This window comes from Bos indicus x Bos taurus, chromosome 11 (genome assembly GCF_003369695.1).
Source record: "Bos indicus x Bos taurus breed Angus x Brahman F1 hybrid chromosome 11, Bos_hybrid_MaternalHap_v2.0, whole genome shotgun sequence".
Classification (NCBI taxonomy): Eukaryota; Metazoa; Chordata; class Mammalia; order Artiodactyla; family Bovidae; genus Bos; species Bos indicus x Bos taurus.
The window spans coordinates 11,212,474-11,230,818 of NC_040086.1; the positions used below are offsets into that span (position 1 = coordinate 11,212,474).

Consider the following 18,345-nt stretch of genomic DNA (forward strand, 5'->3'; position numbering starts at 1 on the left):
TCAACATACAGAAATCAACAGTTACACAATGATAAGTGATTAAAAAACATGAAAGTCAAAAGATACCATTTCCAATAGGGACTAAAAACTATAAAACACTGCACGTATACACTTTAAAATAGTTAAAATGGTAAATTTTATGCTATTTATACTTTACACAATACAAAAATTAAAAACACTATATCGAGGATTTAAATTAATGAGAAACTTTTATATGAAGAAAACTCTAAAGCATTACGTAAGAGAAAAGAAGAAAAGCTAACAAGTGAAGAGATACACCACATTCTGAGATACTATTGTTTTCTAGTATTTTAGCTATGTTTTTGAACCCCACAAATTAGACACTATTAGAATCACTTTATAGGCAATATCTGTTTACCTACATGTTTACCAGTTTCTTTGCTCACCATTCCTTCTTAAATCTCTGACCTTCCTTCTTGGATCATTTTCCTTCTTTCTGAAAGAACATTCTTCGTATAAGTTTATTCAAGCTAAGCTTAGTCTTTGTCATGTATGAAAGCAAGTGTGAGTCCATCAGTTGTGTCTGACTCTTTGCGACCCCATGGTATGTAGCCCACCAGACTCCTTTGTCCGTGGGATTCTCCAAGCAAGAATACTGGAGTGGGTTGTCAGTCCCTTCTCCAGAGGATCTTCCCAACCCATGGATTGAACCTGGGTCTCCTGCATTGCGGGCATACTCTTTACCATCTGAGCCATCAGGGAAGCCCTTATCATTATATATATATGTCCCTAATTCATCTCATTCTTCTTTTTTTTTAAGTTTTTTTTTTTTTTTTTTGCTGTGGATCATTTTTAAAGTCTTTATTGAATTTGTCACAATATTACTTTTGTTTCGTCTTTTTGGTCACAGGCATGTGGAATCTTAGCTCCCTGACCAGGGATGGAAGCCATACCCCCTGCACTGGAAGGTGAAATCTTAACTACAGGAGTTTCAGGGAAGTTCCCACCTCATTCTTCGAAGATAGTTTTGCTGAGTATGTAATCCTAGTATGGCAGCTATTTTCTTTTGTTCCTTTGAGTATATTGTTCTGCTACCTTCTGTTTCCCACTCTTGTTGTTAAGCAGTCTTTGTCGCTTAATTGTTGTTTCTTTGTGAGTGATAAGACTTTTCTTTCAGATTGCCTTAAGAAAAAAAAAAATTCTTTTTCCTGGCTGCACTGCAAGGCTTGTGGGATCTTAGTTCCCTGACTAGGGATTGAACCCAGGACTCAGCAGCACTGGACCACCAGAGAATGTCCAGGAAAACTTTTTATTATGGAAAATTTCAAATGTATCCCAGAGAGAAGAGTTTAGTGAACTTCCTCATTCCCCACACCCAGGTTCAGAAGTTAACATTTTGCCAGTAAAGTTTGCTCTATTCTGCCTCCCCTCCTTGGAAGTATTTTTTTTGCTTTTGCTGAAGCATTTAAAGCAAATTCCACATTATGTATATGGATCAGATTGTGTCTTTGATAGACGAAGACATTTTGCTTTATTTTTATGTTAATTTCTTAATGTCATCTAATTGCTAGGCATGTTCAAATTCCTCTGTTCCATAAAGGTCTTAGCCCCGCTCCACCTCCGTTTATTTGTTGATAAAAACAGAACATTTGCCTGTAGATTTTCCCACAGAATTCGTCTGATTGCTTCTTCAGGCGTCATCTCACTTGTTCCTCTGCTGCTGCTGCTAAGTTGCTTCAGTCATGTCCGACTCTGTGTGACCCCATAGACGGCAGCCCACCAGGCTCCCCCGTCCCTGGGATTCTCCAGGCAAGAACACTGGAGCGGGTTGCCATTTCCTTCTCCAATGCATGAAAGTGAAAAGTGAAAGTGAAGTCGCTCAGTCTTGTCTGACTCTTCTCTCGACCCCATGGACCGCAGCCCACCAGGCTCCTCCGTCCATGGGATTTTCCAGGCAAGAGTACTGGAGTGGGGTGCCATTGCCTTCTCCCACTTGTTCCTCTGGACCCTGTATTTCCCATAAATTGGCAGTTATATCTAGGTCTTAATTAGATTTAGGTTAAATTATTTTGGGAAAAGCTCCCTGTGCATCAGGCCAGGAGGTACACTGTGTTTGGTTGTTCCACTTTGATTTTAAATTCATCTGTTACTGAATTAGGGGGTGTAAAATGGTGATTTCCTTCAAATCTGTGATTCCTTCTCCATTTATTAGCTGGAATTTATTCATCAGAAACTTTTCTTCATTAACTACTTGATTAAAATGCAGTTGATGTGCCCAGAGGTGAGGGGTGTGTATGTGTGAGATTATAAAATTATGTAAGTTTCTGTATTCCATGTGCTTTAATATGCAGTCATTATCATACTGTTTTTTATGCTGAAGTGATCCCATCTTTAGCCAAAGTCCCTTCAAGTTGTCTCCTATGATCTTTTAAAAATTCCTGAGATGGTTGTTTCTCCCTCCTTATTTAACTTATGTGGAGAGTACATCATTTGAAATGCTGGGCTGGATGAAGCACAAGGTGGAATCAAGATTGCTGGGAGAAATATCAACGACCTCAGATATGCATATACTACCACCCTAATGGCAGAGAGTAAAGAGGAACAAAAGAGCCTGTGGATGAAGGTGAAAGAGGAGCATGAAAAAGCTGGCTTATAACTCAACATTCAAAAAACTAAGATCATGGCCTCTGGTCCCATGACTTCATGGCAAATAGATGGGGAAAAAATGAAAATAGTGACAGATTTTCTTTTCTTGGGCTCCAAAATCACTGCAGATGGTGACTGCAGCCATGAAATTAAAAGATGCTTGCTTAATGGAAGAAAAGCTATGACAAACCTAGATGGCATATTAAAAAGCAGAGACATTGCTTTTCCAACAAAGGTCTGTACAGTCAAAGCTATGGTTTTTCCAGCAGTTATATACGGAGATGAGAGTTGGATCGTAAAGAAGGCTGAGGGCTGAAGAATTGATGCTTTTGAATTGTGGTGCTGGGAAAGGCTCTTGAGAGTCCCTTGGACAGCAAGGAGATCAAAAGAGTCAATCCTAAAGGAAATCAACACTGCATATTCATTGGAAAGGCTGATGCAGAAGCTCCAACACTTAGGCTGTCTGATAAGAGCTGACTCATTGGGAAAAAACCTTGATTCTGGGAAAGATTGAGGGGAGGAGGAGAAGGGGGCAACAGAGGATGAGATGGTTAGATGGCATCACCGACTCAATGGACATGAATTTGAGCAAACTCTGGGAGATGGAGAAGGACAGGGAAGCCTGGTGTGCTGGTCCATGGGGATGCAAAGAGTCAGATATGATTTAACGACTGAACAACAACACGTAGTTGTTTGCAACTTCCTTCTTTATGGCTCAATTGATCTCCTAGGTTTGACTTGTACATTTCTTGGCCTGTAACTGGAATCAGACATTTCTCCAGGGAGCTCTGGTTCGTTTTTATGAGAGATGGTATTCAGAGAGCAAAACTTGGTCACTAAAGGTGCTTATTGCTATTGGATTGTCATTTCTTCAGAGGACAGAGCTGGAAAATACCAGTTTTTCTTTTTTTTTTTTTAAAGTAAGTCATGAGTTCATAGTGATACTTCCAATTCAATTTCAAGATTATGAGATTTTTAAACTGAACAAAAAATTTTAAATCTCTGGTGGCTTTTTACAATTCCTTCTTTGTCTTTAGTATTCTCCAGTTTCCTTACAAGCATCTAGGGGTGGATTTCTTTTTACTTATCCCACTTGATATTATGTTGTACATCCATCCTGTTTCTGTGGATTCATATACTTCATCAGTTCTGGAATACTCTTCCTCTGTCTCTTCATATATTGCTTCTCCTACAGTCTTGCTATTATGTAATGCCCTACTGGGACTTCAGTTAAACAAATTACAGGCTTTTTCATTCTATACTCCACGACTCTTAAACCGTCTTTCACATTTTCCATTTCCTGTTTATTTCTGCTGCATTTTAAGTAATTTCTTCAGCTCTTTCTTCACTGTATCCCTTTTCAGTTGTATATAATCTATTGCTCAGCATATCCAGTGAAATGCTTTTTTATTGAGGTATTATTTGTATTTTTAAACATATATATTCTTTTTCATTATGGCTTATTGCAGGATAGTGAATACAGTTCCCTGTGTAGTAGTATTGTTGACAGTAAAACTGAAAGAAGATTAAATTCCATCACTGTAAATTATTATATGTATATAGAATGAATATTTTTAAATCATTTACATGATATATATAAAACTTTAAAATTAGTGTACAAAATTATGTTAAACAATTTCAAGCAAAAAAATCAATCATATGCACATTTATCTCAGTTACATAAAAATTATGTACAGAAATAACTAAAGTGTGATCCATTGAAAATAGAATAAGAAAAATAGATAAGACTGTGGTACTTGCAACACAATAGAGCAGTGAAAAATGCAATTCAGCTACGCAAATGAACATGAACGAATCTCATGACTATGAAAAAGCAAACTACAGAAAAATACACGCAATAGGATTTATAGCAAATCAAAACTAAATGAAGCAACATATTGCTTAGAAATGGGTACAGTTTGGACTATGTGAAATTGCTTAATACATATGTGGTAAAACTATAAAGAAAAGTTAAGTGAAAACAACAAAATTGAAAACACCTTGATGCTATTCGGGATGAAAGGGCTGGGATCTGGGAAGGGCAGCAGAGATTTCAGAAGTTCTGGCTTACTAACTGGGTGGTGGATCCACTGATGTTTAAATTGTGTTTCTATTCCTTATGTCTTAAACATATGTAATAAATGTTCTTTTATAATTATTCAGCATTTAATAAGACCATATGTTTAAAAGAGTAAAAGGAAATATATTACAGTGATAGTCATTGCTGCATCTGGGCATTTTGATGATGTGTGATTTCCCCCCCCTCTTCTATATTTGTACGTCATTAAGATTTTGTACAGCAAGAATGTATTACTTTTACAGACGGAAAAATATCTCCCAGCTAAGATGAAAAGTTGGCAGGAAAAAGATGAATGTTTTTAGAAATGAACCTCATATTGGAATGTTAAAAAAAAAAAAAAAAAGAAAATTTAGGTGAGATATCTTACTGGTCCTTCTGCATAAGAAAAAAACAGCATTTTTTTTTTTTTGCATGATGACAATAATATGTACCTCACAAGGTTACTGCAATGATCTCAAAGTGATGACACTTTGAGAATGTTACACAGTGTTCTACAAGTATTATTTTTAACATTTATTATTTATTTAGCAGTGGGTCTTAGTTGTGGCACATGGGATCTTCAATCTCATTTGCTACTTGTGGGATCTTTAGCTGCAGCTTGCAAACTTTTAGTTGTGGCCTGTGGAATCTAGTTCCCCAAATAGGGATCGAACCCGCCACCCTCCCCCCACATTGGGAGCATGAAGTCTTAGCCCCTGGACCACCGGAGAAGTCCTTCTATAAGTATTAATTACGGTGAGAAAGGAATAAGAAAGACTAAGCATAAAACTGTTCAGATAGAATTTATAAAGCATTCTTCAACAGTAAGATTTTGGAGATTTTATAAATGTTGACAAGATAAGTATAATATCCTTCTCTAGAGACTTGGAAGTCATTTATTATGGAAAATTTCAAACACACCTGGGGCTTCCCTTGTGGCTCAGCTGGTAAAGAATCCACCTGCAATGTGGGAGACCTAGGCTCGATCCCTGGGTTGGGAAGATCTCCTGGAGAAGGGAAAGCCTACCCACTCCAGTATTCTGGCCCAAATTCCACGAACTGTATAGTCCATGGCGTCGCAAAGAGTTGGACATGACTGAGCGACTTTGACTTTTCAAACATACCTGAAAACTGGGGGAGAACATTTTAATGAATTCCCATATATCTATTACCCAGATTCAACAATTAACAAGATTTTGTCAAACTTGCTTCATCTTTTCCTTGTGAGGGTGTGTGTTTGCTGTTGATGAAGTATTTGGAAACAAAATCTAGACTAATGCAACTTTGCTCAGTTGTGTCCAACTCTTTGTGACCCCGTGGATTGTAGCCCACCAGGCTCCTCTGTCTATGGGATTCTCCAGGCAAGAATACTGGAGTGTGTTGCCGTTTCCTTCTACGGGAGATCTTCTTGACCCAGGGATAGAACCCAGGTGCCTACCTTGCACGTGGACTGTTTACCATCTGAGCCACCAGGGAAGCCCCCTAAAATATACACACTTTTTCTTACACAGACATAATGCCATTATCACACTTAACAAAATTAACAATAATTTCTCTAATATCAGGTCATATTCAAATTTCCCTAATTTTCTTGGAAATGTCTTTTCATAGTTCATTTCTTTGCATTAGGATTAACATACTGCGTTTAGTAATTGTGTATTTTAAATTTCTTTTAGTCTAGAGCTATCTTTTTTTCTTGTTGTTTGTTTCCTTTCCTTGCGATAGTGACATGGTGAAGAAACTGGGTCAGTTGTCTTGTGGAATGTCCCAGTTTTTGTTCTTACCTCTGACCTTCCTAATGGTGTGGTGGCCAGTTTTCCTTTGCCTTGTGTTGATGTAAACTGGCAGTCAGTTCCGGAGGCTTGTTGAGGTCTAGGTTCTTATTTTGTTGAGACCACTTTGTACACAGGGTTGTGTCCTGTACATTGCATCACATCAACATGCAGATATTGCCCTTGCTCCATATCCACTAAGTTTTCCCACTTTAAGAATTCCATTTTTCTTTTCTAGAAGCACTCATTTTTTCTATTCTCTTTTGTCCTTTTAAATAGTCTCTTTTCTCCTGCTCATCTGTGATTCCATCTCTTATTTCCTTAAACATTTCATACATAGGCATTTCCATTATGTAGCTGATAATTTCATTCTCACTGAGAATCTACATCTGCTGACTCTCACTGTTCATGGTTTGGATGGTACTCTATTTACGGTGATTAGGGATACTTTCTCCAGAAAGCGTCTTGTTTTGTTTCCAGGAGAAACTGGGCACAAGGGGCGAGAACAACCTTGGTTTCCTCACAGAGTCCTGACTGTGGTGCTGAGCCCCAGACTCGGGTCCCCACCCTGCTTCAGTCCTGCAGATTGATGGAGGGCGCTGTTGACAATTGACTTGAGTTCCTATCATTTACCATTCTGGTTTCAGCTTAAGGCTTTTTTTTTTTTTTTTCCCACTTCTACCAGTTTATTGCTACCAACCCATCTCCCTGCACCCTCATGCATGCATGCTCAGTCATGTAACCTTATGGACTGCAGCCCACCAAGCTCCTCTGTCCATGGACTTTTCCAGGCAAGAACACTGGAGGGGGTTGCCGTTTCCTTCTCCTTAGCTTAAGGTTTTTGCTTCTTTGTATTTTGTTTTGTTTTTCTTTTCTCTTTTGAAATTTTTCTTGTTTCTAGTGAACTCAGAAAAATGCTATGTTTTATGTAGTAATTATTATTACTATTATTTACCTCTAATAATTTTGTAGCAGGAGGGCCTTTCAAAGTATATAGTAAGCCACACTCCTGGAAGGAAGTGGGGAGCCTACAGCACAATTTGTGGAATTAAAGTGTGGAAACAGAATATAACAAATGAGTAAATATTAACAAAATAGAAACAGACTCATAGATAAAGAGAACAAATTAGCTGTTACCAGTGGAGAGAGGGGAGAAGGGAGGGGCAAGATAGGGCTATGGGATTAAGATGTACAAACTACTATGTATAAAATAAATAGGTGGACTTTCCTGGTGGTCCAGAGATTAAGAATCCACCTGCTTTGAATTCTTAACTAAAGTACATACTGTGTTCACATTTCACAAAATTTAATGCTAGTGTTTGTTATTCGTCTTCATACCTTATTCAAGAGTCCACATTGTATTCAGTTGCCTTGAGCAGCTTCAGCTGCATGCAACAAATACTGATAAATTCTCTTTTCATTCTTATTCTGTTACAAATGTTTTCTAATTTTCCTTGTTGTGGCTTCTTAGATATACCCATCATTTAAAAGTGGACATTCAATTTCCAAATACATGGGTTTTTTTAAAAGTATTTTTGATATTAATTCCTCATTTTGATATTAATTTTTCATTTAAATGCTTTCTTCTCTACAATCACCTTCTGTGTTTTTTCAGTCTTTTAACTTTATTGAGGCTTTCAATAGCTAAGTGACAGGTCTCTTGAATCTTGAAGATTCCCTGAGAAATCCTGAAGATTTCCTGGAGGAGGAAATCCAACCCACTCTAGTATTCCTGCCTGGGAAATCCCATGGACAGAGGAGTCTGGCAGGCTGTAGCCCATGGGGTTGCAAAAAAGTCGGACATGACTGAGCCTGAGCTTGCACACAATCATTAGTGATATTGAGCATTTTTTCATGTACTTGTTAGCCATTTGCATGTCTTGGTTTTTTTTTTTTTTTTTTTTGCACCTCAGTTGTATTTTTGTAATTTCCCCGGTTTATTTGAGAACAATTTTTTCTGACATATATTCATATGAATTTTAGATCAGTTATTTTAAATGTGCACAAATTATGTATATTTCCCTATAACCAGGCACTGACAAAAAATACTTAATATATCAATATTTAAGCATTCCAACATAAAAGGACTTTTTCCAACATAAAAGGACTTTTTCCAACTTGATACTTTTTCCCACACAAGGTGATCTATAATTGACATTCAGGCAATTATACGCATGTAGAAGCAGACACAGTCCCCCAACTGACCATAAGATAAACCCTCACACTCGCCCTTCTCCTGGATATAACTACATTTCCAGAGGCAAACGGGTTCAAATGGGAGCACATAAGGTGACTTCCTCATGAAATGAACTGCACAGACACAAACTAAGACGGAGTGAAGGTGCTAAGGATGAATCCCACGAGCCTCGCTCCTTCCTGGCCTGAGAGTGTGCGCTTGCGCACTGCCAGCCAGTGGCAACTCACCACCGCGGGGCGCCAGGCTCCGTCGAGGCGGTGAGGGCAGGGCCAGTCCACAGAGGGAGGGGCAGTGCAGGCTCCCGAGGGGCGTCTCACTTCACTTCACTATGGTCTACTGTGCTGCTCCACTACTTCGATTGTTCCACTGTTTTTGTAACTGGGGCATAGTGGGAGGTTTAGCTAGTCTAAGGAACTCTTATCCCATAAACTATCTGAATCAAAGATTTTTTTATTTACTCTTTCGCCAAACACAAAGACTGAGTTCCATCTACAAGAGGGCTGCGGCCTTGGCTCCGAACGGTGACACTCTTGACACTTGACACACGGCCTCGGGGGACGAGCCTGGGCCACAGCGGGAAGGCCGGGTCAGCGAACCTTCCCCAGGAAGGCCCTGCAGCACCGCACGCACTGCTGGTAGACGGCCTCAAAGTCAGCGTTGTCGCCATAATAGGGATCTTCAATGATAAGTTGTTTTTGTGGATCATAGTTCCCGAGTAGTTTGATTTTCGCTCTGCAGTTTTTAACTTGATTACTTTTTCTATTCATATCTCTCAGATTGCTCTCATCCATACATAGTATATAATCAAAAGTGGCAAAGTCTTCTTTGGTAACCTGCCGGGCAACGTGACTCATGGGGATACCATGCTTCTTCATGCAAGCCTGCCCCCGATAATCAGGAGGGTTTCCTAGTTCATACGTGGATGTCGCTGCACTGTCTATCCTCCAATTATCTGAAATGTTTTGATCAGTTACAAGTTTCCTGAAAACCGCTTCTGCGATGGGTGATTGACAGATGTTACCCAGACACACGAACAGCACTGACTTGGTCACCTGCTCAGCCATCTTCCGGCGCGCTGCCTGTCTTCTTTGGAGAAACGTCTGTTTAGCTTTTCTGCCCATTTTTTTGTTCCGGGTGTCTGTTTTGTTATTCAGTTGTACGAGGAGTTTGCATACTTTGGAAATTAAGCCTTTGTTGGTCCCATCAATTGCAAATATTTTTTCCTGCTCCACTGGTTGTCTTTTCATTTTGTTTATGGTTTCCTTTGCTGTGCAAAAGCTTGTAAGTTTGATTAGGCTTCATTTGTTTATTTTGGCTTTTATTTCTATCATCCTGGGAGACTGACCTAAGAAAATATTGCTACAATTTATGCCAGATGATGTTTTACCTGTTTTCTTCTAGTTTTATGGTATCACATATATGCTTATATACTTAAGACTTTAAGCCATTTTGAGTTTATTTTTGTATATGGTGTGAAGGAATGTTTAAATTGAAGGAATTGTTCAAATCAATCAAATAAATTTTCATTGATATACATCTGGCTGTCCAGCTTTCCCAACATCACTTGCTGAAGAGACTGTCTCTTCTCCATTGTATATTCTTGCCTCTGTTGTCAAAGATTAACTGACCACAGGTGTGGAGAAGTGATTGATGTTTTGCTCTTGCCTCGTGCACATCTTTGCATTGGATGAGCATTGTTTATTCTTTGTTGCAGAACTGCAGATGCAGTGGCTCAGACCACCAGTCAGGGTGTCTATGGGGATGAACAAAGGGCAGCATAAAGCCCTGCCAGGGTCAAAAGTTGATAAACTTGGGGAACAACTGTTTTTGAGCAACCCCTCACCCCATCTTTTGCTCTCCAAATTCCCAGGCTGGCCCCTCCCTCAAATCAATAGAGGAGCTTCCTTTCAGCACAGGGTAGAAAGTGAAATCAAGAACCCAGGGAGTTTGGGGACCAAATGCAAACAAGCAGGAGTGCTGACCTGTGACTGTGTGATGCCTGGGGTACTCCAGTTGAGATCTGAAACCCTGTCCTCTCCTTGAAGTTAATAGGCTGGCAGACACTGAATGGCCTTCTGTCCTTCCCTCAAATGCAGTACAGGGTAGAACAGTAAATACCCCCAGGGAATAGGGGTTCACAAGCCAAAAATGTTGAGACACTCACAGAGTAAAATTAAACCAAAAGAAAAATAAAATCACAACATATAAGATCAGAAACAGTAGGAGAGAAGCAGCAGTATTCTTTAGTAGAGATGGACTAAGGATTTCAAATCAGTTCTATAAATACACAAAAGATATATTAGCAGTGTAAAAGAAAAACAAGAAAACACTTACAAGAATCAAAGGAAAGTATTAGATATGAAAAAGGCAAGAGCTGAAATAAAGAACACAATAAATGAGATATATAACTGATAAAAATAGATTAGAATATCATATTGAGAAACACTTTAAGAAGGACTCATTGAAGAATGAGAAGATAAAAAATTAAGTTGAAGAAATAAGGAGGATAGAAGTAGAATGCCCACACCCATGCAACAGGAATCCGGGAGAAAATGAAACTGAAAAGAGGAATACATTTGAAGAACAAAGGATCTAATTTTTTTTTCAGGTTTAAAAAGAATGAATGACCAGATTGAAAAGGCCATAGAGTGGAAAATAAAAGAGAGAAAGGAAAGCCCACTAGATGGTAAAATTTAAAAATACCAGAGAGGGGATTCTCTGGTGGTCCAGTGGTTGGGACTCCACGCTTTCCCTTTTGAGAGCCCTGTTTGGGGAACGAGGATCCCACAAACAGTGTGGCCAAAACTGCAATAACAACAACAGCAAACAAAAACAGAAAAAAACACATCAAAACCAAAGAGAAAATTTTAACAGTGTTAGATTGATGCTAGACCCCTCAGCTACAACACTGGGCACAAGAAGACAATGGAGCAGTGTTTCTTAAGTACTAAGGAAAATAACTTTGAACCTATAATTTTATATACAGCCAGCTTGTCTTTCAAAATTCTTAAAGAGATGGGAATACCAGACCACCTTACCTGCCTCCTGAGAAATCTTGACCTCCAGGTCAAGAAGCAACAGTTAGAACCAGACATGGAACAATGGACTGGTCCCAAATTGGTAAAGGAGTATGTCAAGGCTGTATATTCTCACCCTACTTATTTAACTTACATGCAGAGTACATCATGCGAAATGCTGGGCTGGATGAAGCACAAGCTGGAATCAAGATTGCCGGGAGAAATATCAATAATCTCAGATATGCAGATGATACCATCCTTACTGGAGAAGGAAATGGCAACCCACTCCAGTGTTCTTGCCTGGAGAATCCCAGGGACGGGGGAGCCTGGTGGGCTGCTGTCTCTGGGGTCGCATAGAGTCGGACACGACTGAAGCGACGTAGCAGCAGCACCATCCTTACCGCAGAAATGGAAGAGGATCTGAAGAGCATCTTGATGAAAGTGAAAGAGGAGAGTGAAAAAGCTGACTTAAAACTTACCATTCAAAAAACTAAGATCATGGCATCTGTTCCCATCACTTCATGCCAAAATAGATGGGGAAACAATAGAAACAGTGATAGACTTTATTTTCTTGAGCTCCAAAATCACTGCAGATGGTGACTGCAGCCATGAAATTAAAAGATGCTTGCACCTTGGAAGAAAAGCTATAAGCAACCTAGCAGTGTATTAAAAAGTAGAGACATTACTTTGCTGACAAAGGTCCATATCGTCAAAGCTATGGTTTGTCCAGTAGTCATGTATGGTTGTGAGAGTTGGACCATAAAGAAAGCTGAGTGCCAAAGAATTGATGCTTTTGAACTGTGGTGTTGGAGAAGACTCTTGAGAGTCCCTTGGACTGCAAGGAGATCCAACCAGTCAATCCTAAAGGAAATCAGTCCTTAATATACATTGGAAGGATGATGCTGAAGCTGAAGCTCCAATACTTTGGCCACCTGATGTGAAGAACTGACTCACTGGAAAAGACACTGATGCTGGGAAAGACTGAAGGCAGGAGGAGAAGGGGACGACAGAGGATGAGATGGTTGGATGGCATCACCGACTTGATGGACATGAGTTTGAGTAAGCTCCGGCAGTTGGTGATGGATAGGGAGGCCTGGCATGCTGCGGTTCATGGGGCCACAAAGAGTTGGACATGACTGAGTGACTGACCTGAACTATCTTTCAAATGTGAAAAGAGTGAAAAAAATATATCAGGAAAGGGAATCATCCTGCATTGTTGGTGGGACTGTAAATTGGTATAGTCACTGTGCAAAATAGTATGGAGGTTCCTTAAAAACTAAAAATAAAACTACTATATAATCCAGCAATCCCACTCCTAAGCATATTATCTGGGAAAAAAATAAACTCTAATTTGAAAAGATACACATGCTCCAATGTTCAAAGTAGCATGATTTACAAAACCCCAAACACGGAAACAATCCAAGTGCCTATCAACAGACAACTGATTTAAGAAGATGTGGCATACATATATACAATGGCATAATACTCAGTCCTAACGAAGAATGAAGTATGGCCATTTGCAGCAACATGGACAGACCTAGAGAATATTATGCTTAGTGAAGTAAGTCAGACAGATAAAGATAAATATTATATGATACCATTTATATCTGAAATCTAAAAAATAATACAAGTGAATCTATATACAAAACAGACTCACAGACGGAAAACAAAGTTATGGTTACCAAAGAGGGGAGTGAGGGATAGACAAATTAGGAATATAGGATTAACAGATACAAACTACTACACATAAATAGATAAGCAACACGGATTTACTGTATAGGACTGGGAATTATATTCAATAATTTGTAATAACCTATAATGGAATATAATCTGAAAAAGAAAATAATCACCATGCTATAAAGTAACACAACATTTTAAATCAACTGTCGTTTAAAAAATTCTCAGGCGACAAAGTTTCAAAATGCTTGCTGTACTAAGAACCACATTACAAATATCTCTGGGGAGCTGAAAAGGAAGGACAAACTGAAATATCAATGGAAGGATTTTGAATTGTTTAACCTAATACATAAAGCAAACTGTTTAAAAATGTTATGGGGGAGGGATATATTGATGTTCATTTTACTATCATTTTTACTTTCTTAGAAGTATGAAGACTCTTATAATAAAAAATTTAAGACATTTTGGAGGAAGTGCACAAACAAGAAGAGACACATATTCAGAAGACTTTGCAAGAAATATATAGAGTAAGTGTGATTAAATACACTGGTAAAATTTTGTGTTGTCTGGACAACAATAGCAAGAACAAGCACAAACTTAAGACCAATGAAAATAAATAGAAAATGCATCCATAATAACTTCAGATTAATATTCTATATAATCAGTTCAGTTCAGTTCAGTTGCTCAGTCGTGTCCAACTCTTTGCGACCCCATGAATCGCAGCACGCCAGGCCTCCCTGTCCATCACCAACTCCTAGAGTTCACTCAGACTCACATCCATTGAGTCAGTGATGCCATCCAGCTATCTCATCCTCTGTCGTCCCCTTCTCCTCCTGCCCCCAATCCCTCCCAGCATCAGAGTCTTTTCCAATGAGTCAACCCTTCGCATGAGGTGGCCAAAGTACTGGAGTTTCAGCTTTAGCATCATTCCTTCCAAAGAAATCCCAGGGCTGATCTACTTCAGAATGGACTGGTTGGATCTCCTTGCAGTACAAGGGACTCTCAAGAGTCTTCTCCAACACCACAGTTCAAAAGCATCAATTCTTCGGCACTCAGCCTTCTTCACAGTCCAACTCTCACATCCATACATGACCACAGGAAAAATCATAGCCTAAGGATTGAGGGTAGGTAGAAATTTGGGAAATCTCCAAATATTTGGAAATTAAACAACACATTTAGGCATAACCCATGAGTCAAAGAAGAAATCACAAGAAAAATTATTCATCTTTTTAACTTAATAAAAAAGAAAATTCAACATACCAAAATTTTGGGGATGTAGTAAAAGCAGTATTTACAGGGGAATTTGTAGCTTTAAACATCTAGATTAGAAAAGAAGCAGTTTCTACTTTAAGAATCTGCAAAAAGAAGAGCCAACTAAATCCAAAACAAGAAAAAGGACGAAAATAGTAAAGATTAGAGTGTAAGTAAGTGAAATAGAAAAAAAATAATAGAGAAAAACTGATAAAACAAAAAGCTGGTGTTTTGGAAAAAATTAACAGAACTGACAAATCTTTAGCTAGAATAACAAAGAGAGAAAAAAAAAGAAAAAAAAATTACAAAATCATTACTGACCCTAAATAAATGAAAAGAATAAAAGTGAATATTTTGCAAATGTAAGAGAATATAAGGGGGTAAAATACAAATTTAACAACTTGGTTGAAATGGACAAATTTTTAGAATGATATAGATTATAAAAATTGACTCAAGAAGAAATAGAAAATCTGAGTAGACTGATAGCAAGACAGAATTCATACTTAAAATTTTCCTACCAAGAAAAGCTCAGTCCCAGAACATTTCACTGGTGAATTCTCTTAGATAATTAAAGATGATATAATACTATCTTTTTTTTTAAATTTTATTTTATTTTTAAACTTTACAATACTATCTTTTATAAATTCTTACTGCCTTTTCATATTGCTCATGGGGTTCTCGAGGCAAGAATGCTGAAGCGGTTTGCCACCCCCTTCTCCAGTGGACCACATTTTGTCAGAACTCTCCACCATGACCTGTGTCTCTTGGGTGGCCCTGCATGGCATAGCTCATAGTTTCAGTGAATTACACAACGCTGTGATCCATGTGAGCTTAGCTTTCTGTGGCTGTGGTTTTCGTTCTGGGGGCCATAGGACTGAAGCTCTTATTTCTTCTGTCTGTCCTCTGATGGATGAAGATAAGAGGTTTGTGCAAGCTTCCTGATGGGAGGGACTGACTGTGGGGAAAGCTGGTTCTTGCTCTAGTGGGCAGGGCCAGGCTTCCCAAATCTTTAATCCAATTTTCTGCTGGTGGGTGGGGCTGTGCTCCCTCCCTGTTGTTTGGCCTGAGGTGGCCCAGTCATGGAGTCTGCAGTCTCTATGATGGGCTGTATGTTCTATGGTAAGACTAATGGCCACCTCCTCCAAGAGGGCTTCTGCGCCTCCCAGGACTGCTGCTGCTGGTGCTGCTGCCCCCACAGCACGCTACTGTCAACCCACACCTCTCCTGGAGACTCCCACACACTCAGGGCAAGATTGGCTCAGTCTCTTGTAAGGTCACATCATGGATGTGAGAGTTGGACCATAAAGAAGGCTGAGTGCCAAAGAACGGATGCTTTTTAACTGTGGTGCTGGAGAAGACTCTTGAGTGTCCCTTGGACAACAAGGAGATCCAACCAGTCAATCCTAAAGGAAATCAACCCTGGATATTCACTGGAAGGACTAATGCTGAAGCTGAAGCTCCAATACTTTGGCCACCTGATGCAAACAGCTGACTCACTGGAAAAGACCCTGATGCTGAGAAAGATTGAGGGCATGAGGAGAAGGGAATGACAGAGGTTGGATGGCATCATTGACTCAATGGATATGAGTTTGAGCAAACTCAGGGAGATAGTGAAGGACAGGGAAGCCTGGCGTGCCACAGTCCATGCAGTCGCAAAAAGTAGGACACGACTGAGCGACTGATCAACAATAAATTCTTTCATAAAGCACAGAAGAAGGGGATAGTTGCCAATTATTCTATGAAAACTACACAATATCCCTTATAAACATATTTGGCAAAAATCCTTAACACATTATATAATAAAATCCAGCAACATTTAAATAGAGTTTACACTATAACCAAGTCACCTTTATCCCAGGAGTGCAAGGCTGGTTTAACATCTGAAAATCAATGAGGGTAAATCCCATGTTAATAAAATAAAGGACAAAAACCGTATGATCATTTCTGGAGATGTAGAAAAAGCATTTGAAAAACTCTTAAGCTAGGAATAAAAATAACCATAAAAACTCTTAAGCTAGGAATAAAAGAGGACTTTCTCAATGTGATAAGGGTATCTAACTAAAATTTACAGTCTATATTATATGTAATCGTAAAAGACTGCGTCCCTATAAATCTGGAACACGGCAAGGATATCTGCTGTTGCCACTTTTAATCAACATTGTACTGGAGGTTTTAGTTAGTATGAGAAGGCCAAAAAGTAAAAAATAAACATAAAGCCATTCACATTGGAAAAGAAGTAAGACTGTCTTTATTCAAAGATGACATGACCCTGCACATAGAAAATGCTACGGAATTTAGAACTACTATTGTTAATATAATAATACTGCCCCAATTGATCTACAAATTCAATACAATCCTTATTAAAATCCCAGCTCTGTTTTTTTGCAGAAATTGACATGCTAATTCTAAAATTAATATGGAAATGCACAGGATCCAGAATAGCCAAAACAATCTCGAAAAAAATTGGAGAACTCACAATTTCTGATTTCAAAACTTACTACAAGATTACAGTAATCAACAAAACACGGTACTGGCATTAAGACAGAAATATAGGCCAATGGAATAGAACTGAAATAAGCCCTCACATGTAAAGTCAATTTAGTTCTGGCAAAGTTTCCAAAGCGATTCAACGAGAAAAGGATATCCTATACAAGTATTAGCAAGGATGTGGAGAAACCGGATCCCTTATACTTTCCAAATAGGAGTGGAAAACGGTACAGCCACTTTGGAAAACAGCTTGGTAGTTTCTCCCTTCCTAGGTATCTATCCAAAGAAATGAAAACATACATCCACACGAAGAACTCATATATGAATATTCACAGTGCCATTTATTTGTAAGAGCCAAAACCAGGAAATAACCCAAATGTCCATCAATAGGTTAATGGATAAACAAATGTGATTTATTCTTAAAATGGAATATGACTCAGGAATAAAAAGGAATAACTACTTATTATTGATAGACACTATGACACAGATGAACCTCAGAAACATACTAAGTGAAAGCTAGACACGAAAGACTATCTGGTATGACCCCATTCATAAGTAGAAAAGGTAAATTTATACAGACAGAAGTAGATTAGTGGATGCCTTAGCTGGACTTAGGAATGGTGACTGACTGCAGATAAGCACAGGGTAGTTTTTGAGTTGATGGAAATGTTCTAAATCTGGATTGCTGTGATAGTTACGTAACTCTAAAAATCTACTAAAAATAATTGTGTATGTACTTATGTAATTACAATGGGTGGATTTTATGGCATATACATTGAACCTCAGAAAAACTGTTTTTAAAAAAGTATCACAGGTTTAGGGACCAGAGTATTGGGATAATTTAGGGATATTTTATTATTATAGCTGAGGGAAAAATCTGAGATAGGTTGAAGTCTGAGGGCTGTATTCAACTGTATACCTGTGAAAAGTTGAAATGGCCCCAAAGATATTGATGCTAATCCTTTAACTTTGTGAATATAATCTTACATGGCAAAAGGGACTCTGAAGATGTGATTGTTAAGGATCTTGAAATGAGAAAATTATTCTGGATTATCTAGGTATGTGGCCCCTACATATAATCACAAGCACTGTTATAAGAAGGAAGCCGAGGGAGATTTGACTACACGGTTAAGAAATGTGAAAATGGAAGCAAGAGCTGGAGGAAGGGATCATGAGCTAAGGAATGCAGGCATCTCCAGGAGCTTGGAAATGGAAGTAGATTCTCCCTTAGAACCTCCAGAAAAACTCAGGGTCGTCGATGCTTTAACTTTAGACCAT

At 38.7% G+C, this 18,345-nt stretch overlaps 1 pseudogene across 1 annotated transcript; it reads right to left on the reverse strand.

Moving 5' to 3' along the window:
• Positions 1 to 8,330: 8,330 nt before the first annotated feature.
• On the reverse strand, positions 8,331 to 9,714 carry LOC113900712 (annotated as a pseudogene). The gene has a single exon (XR_003513225.1). The product of XR_003513225.1 is annotated as a low molecular weight phosphotyrosine protein phosphatase pseudogene (transcript).
• Between the last annotated feature and the right edge of the window lie 8,631 nt (positions 9,715 to 18,345).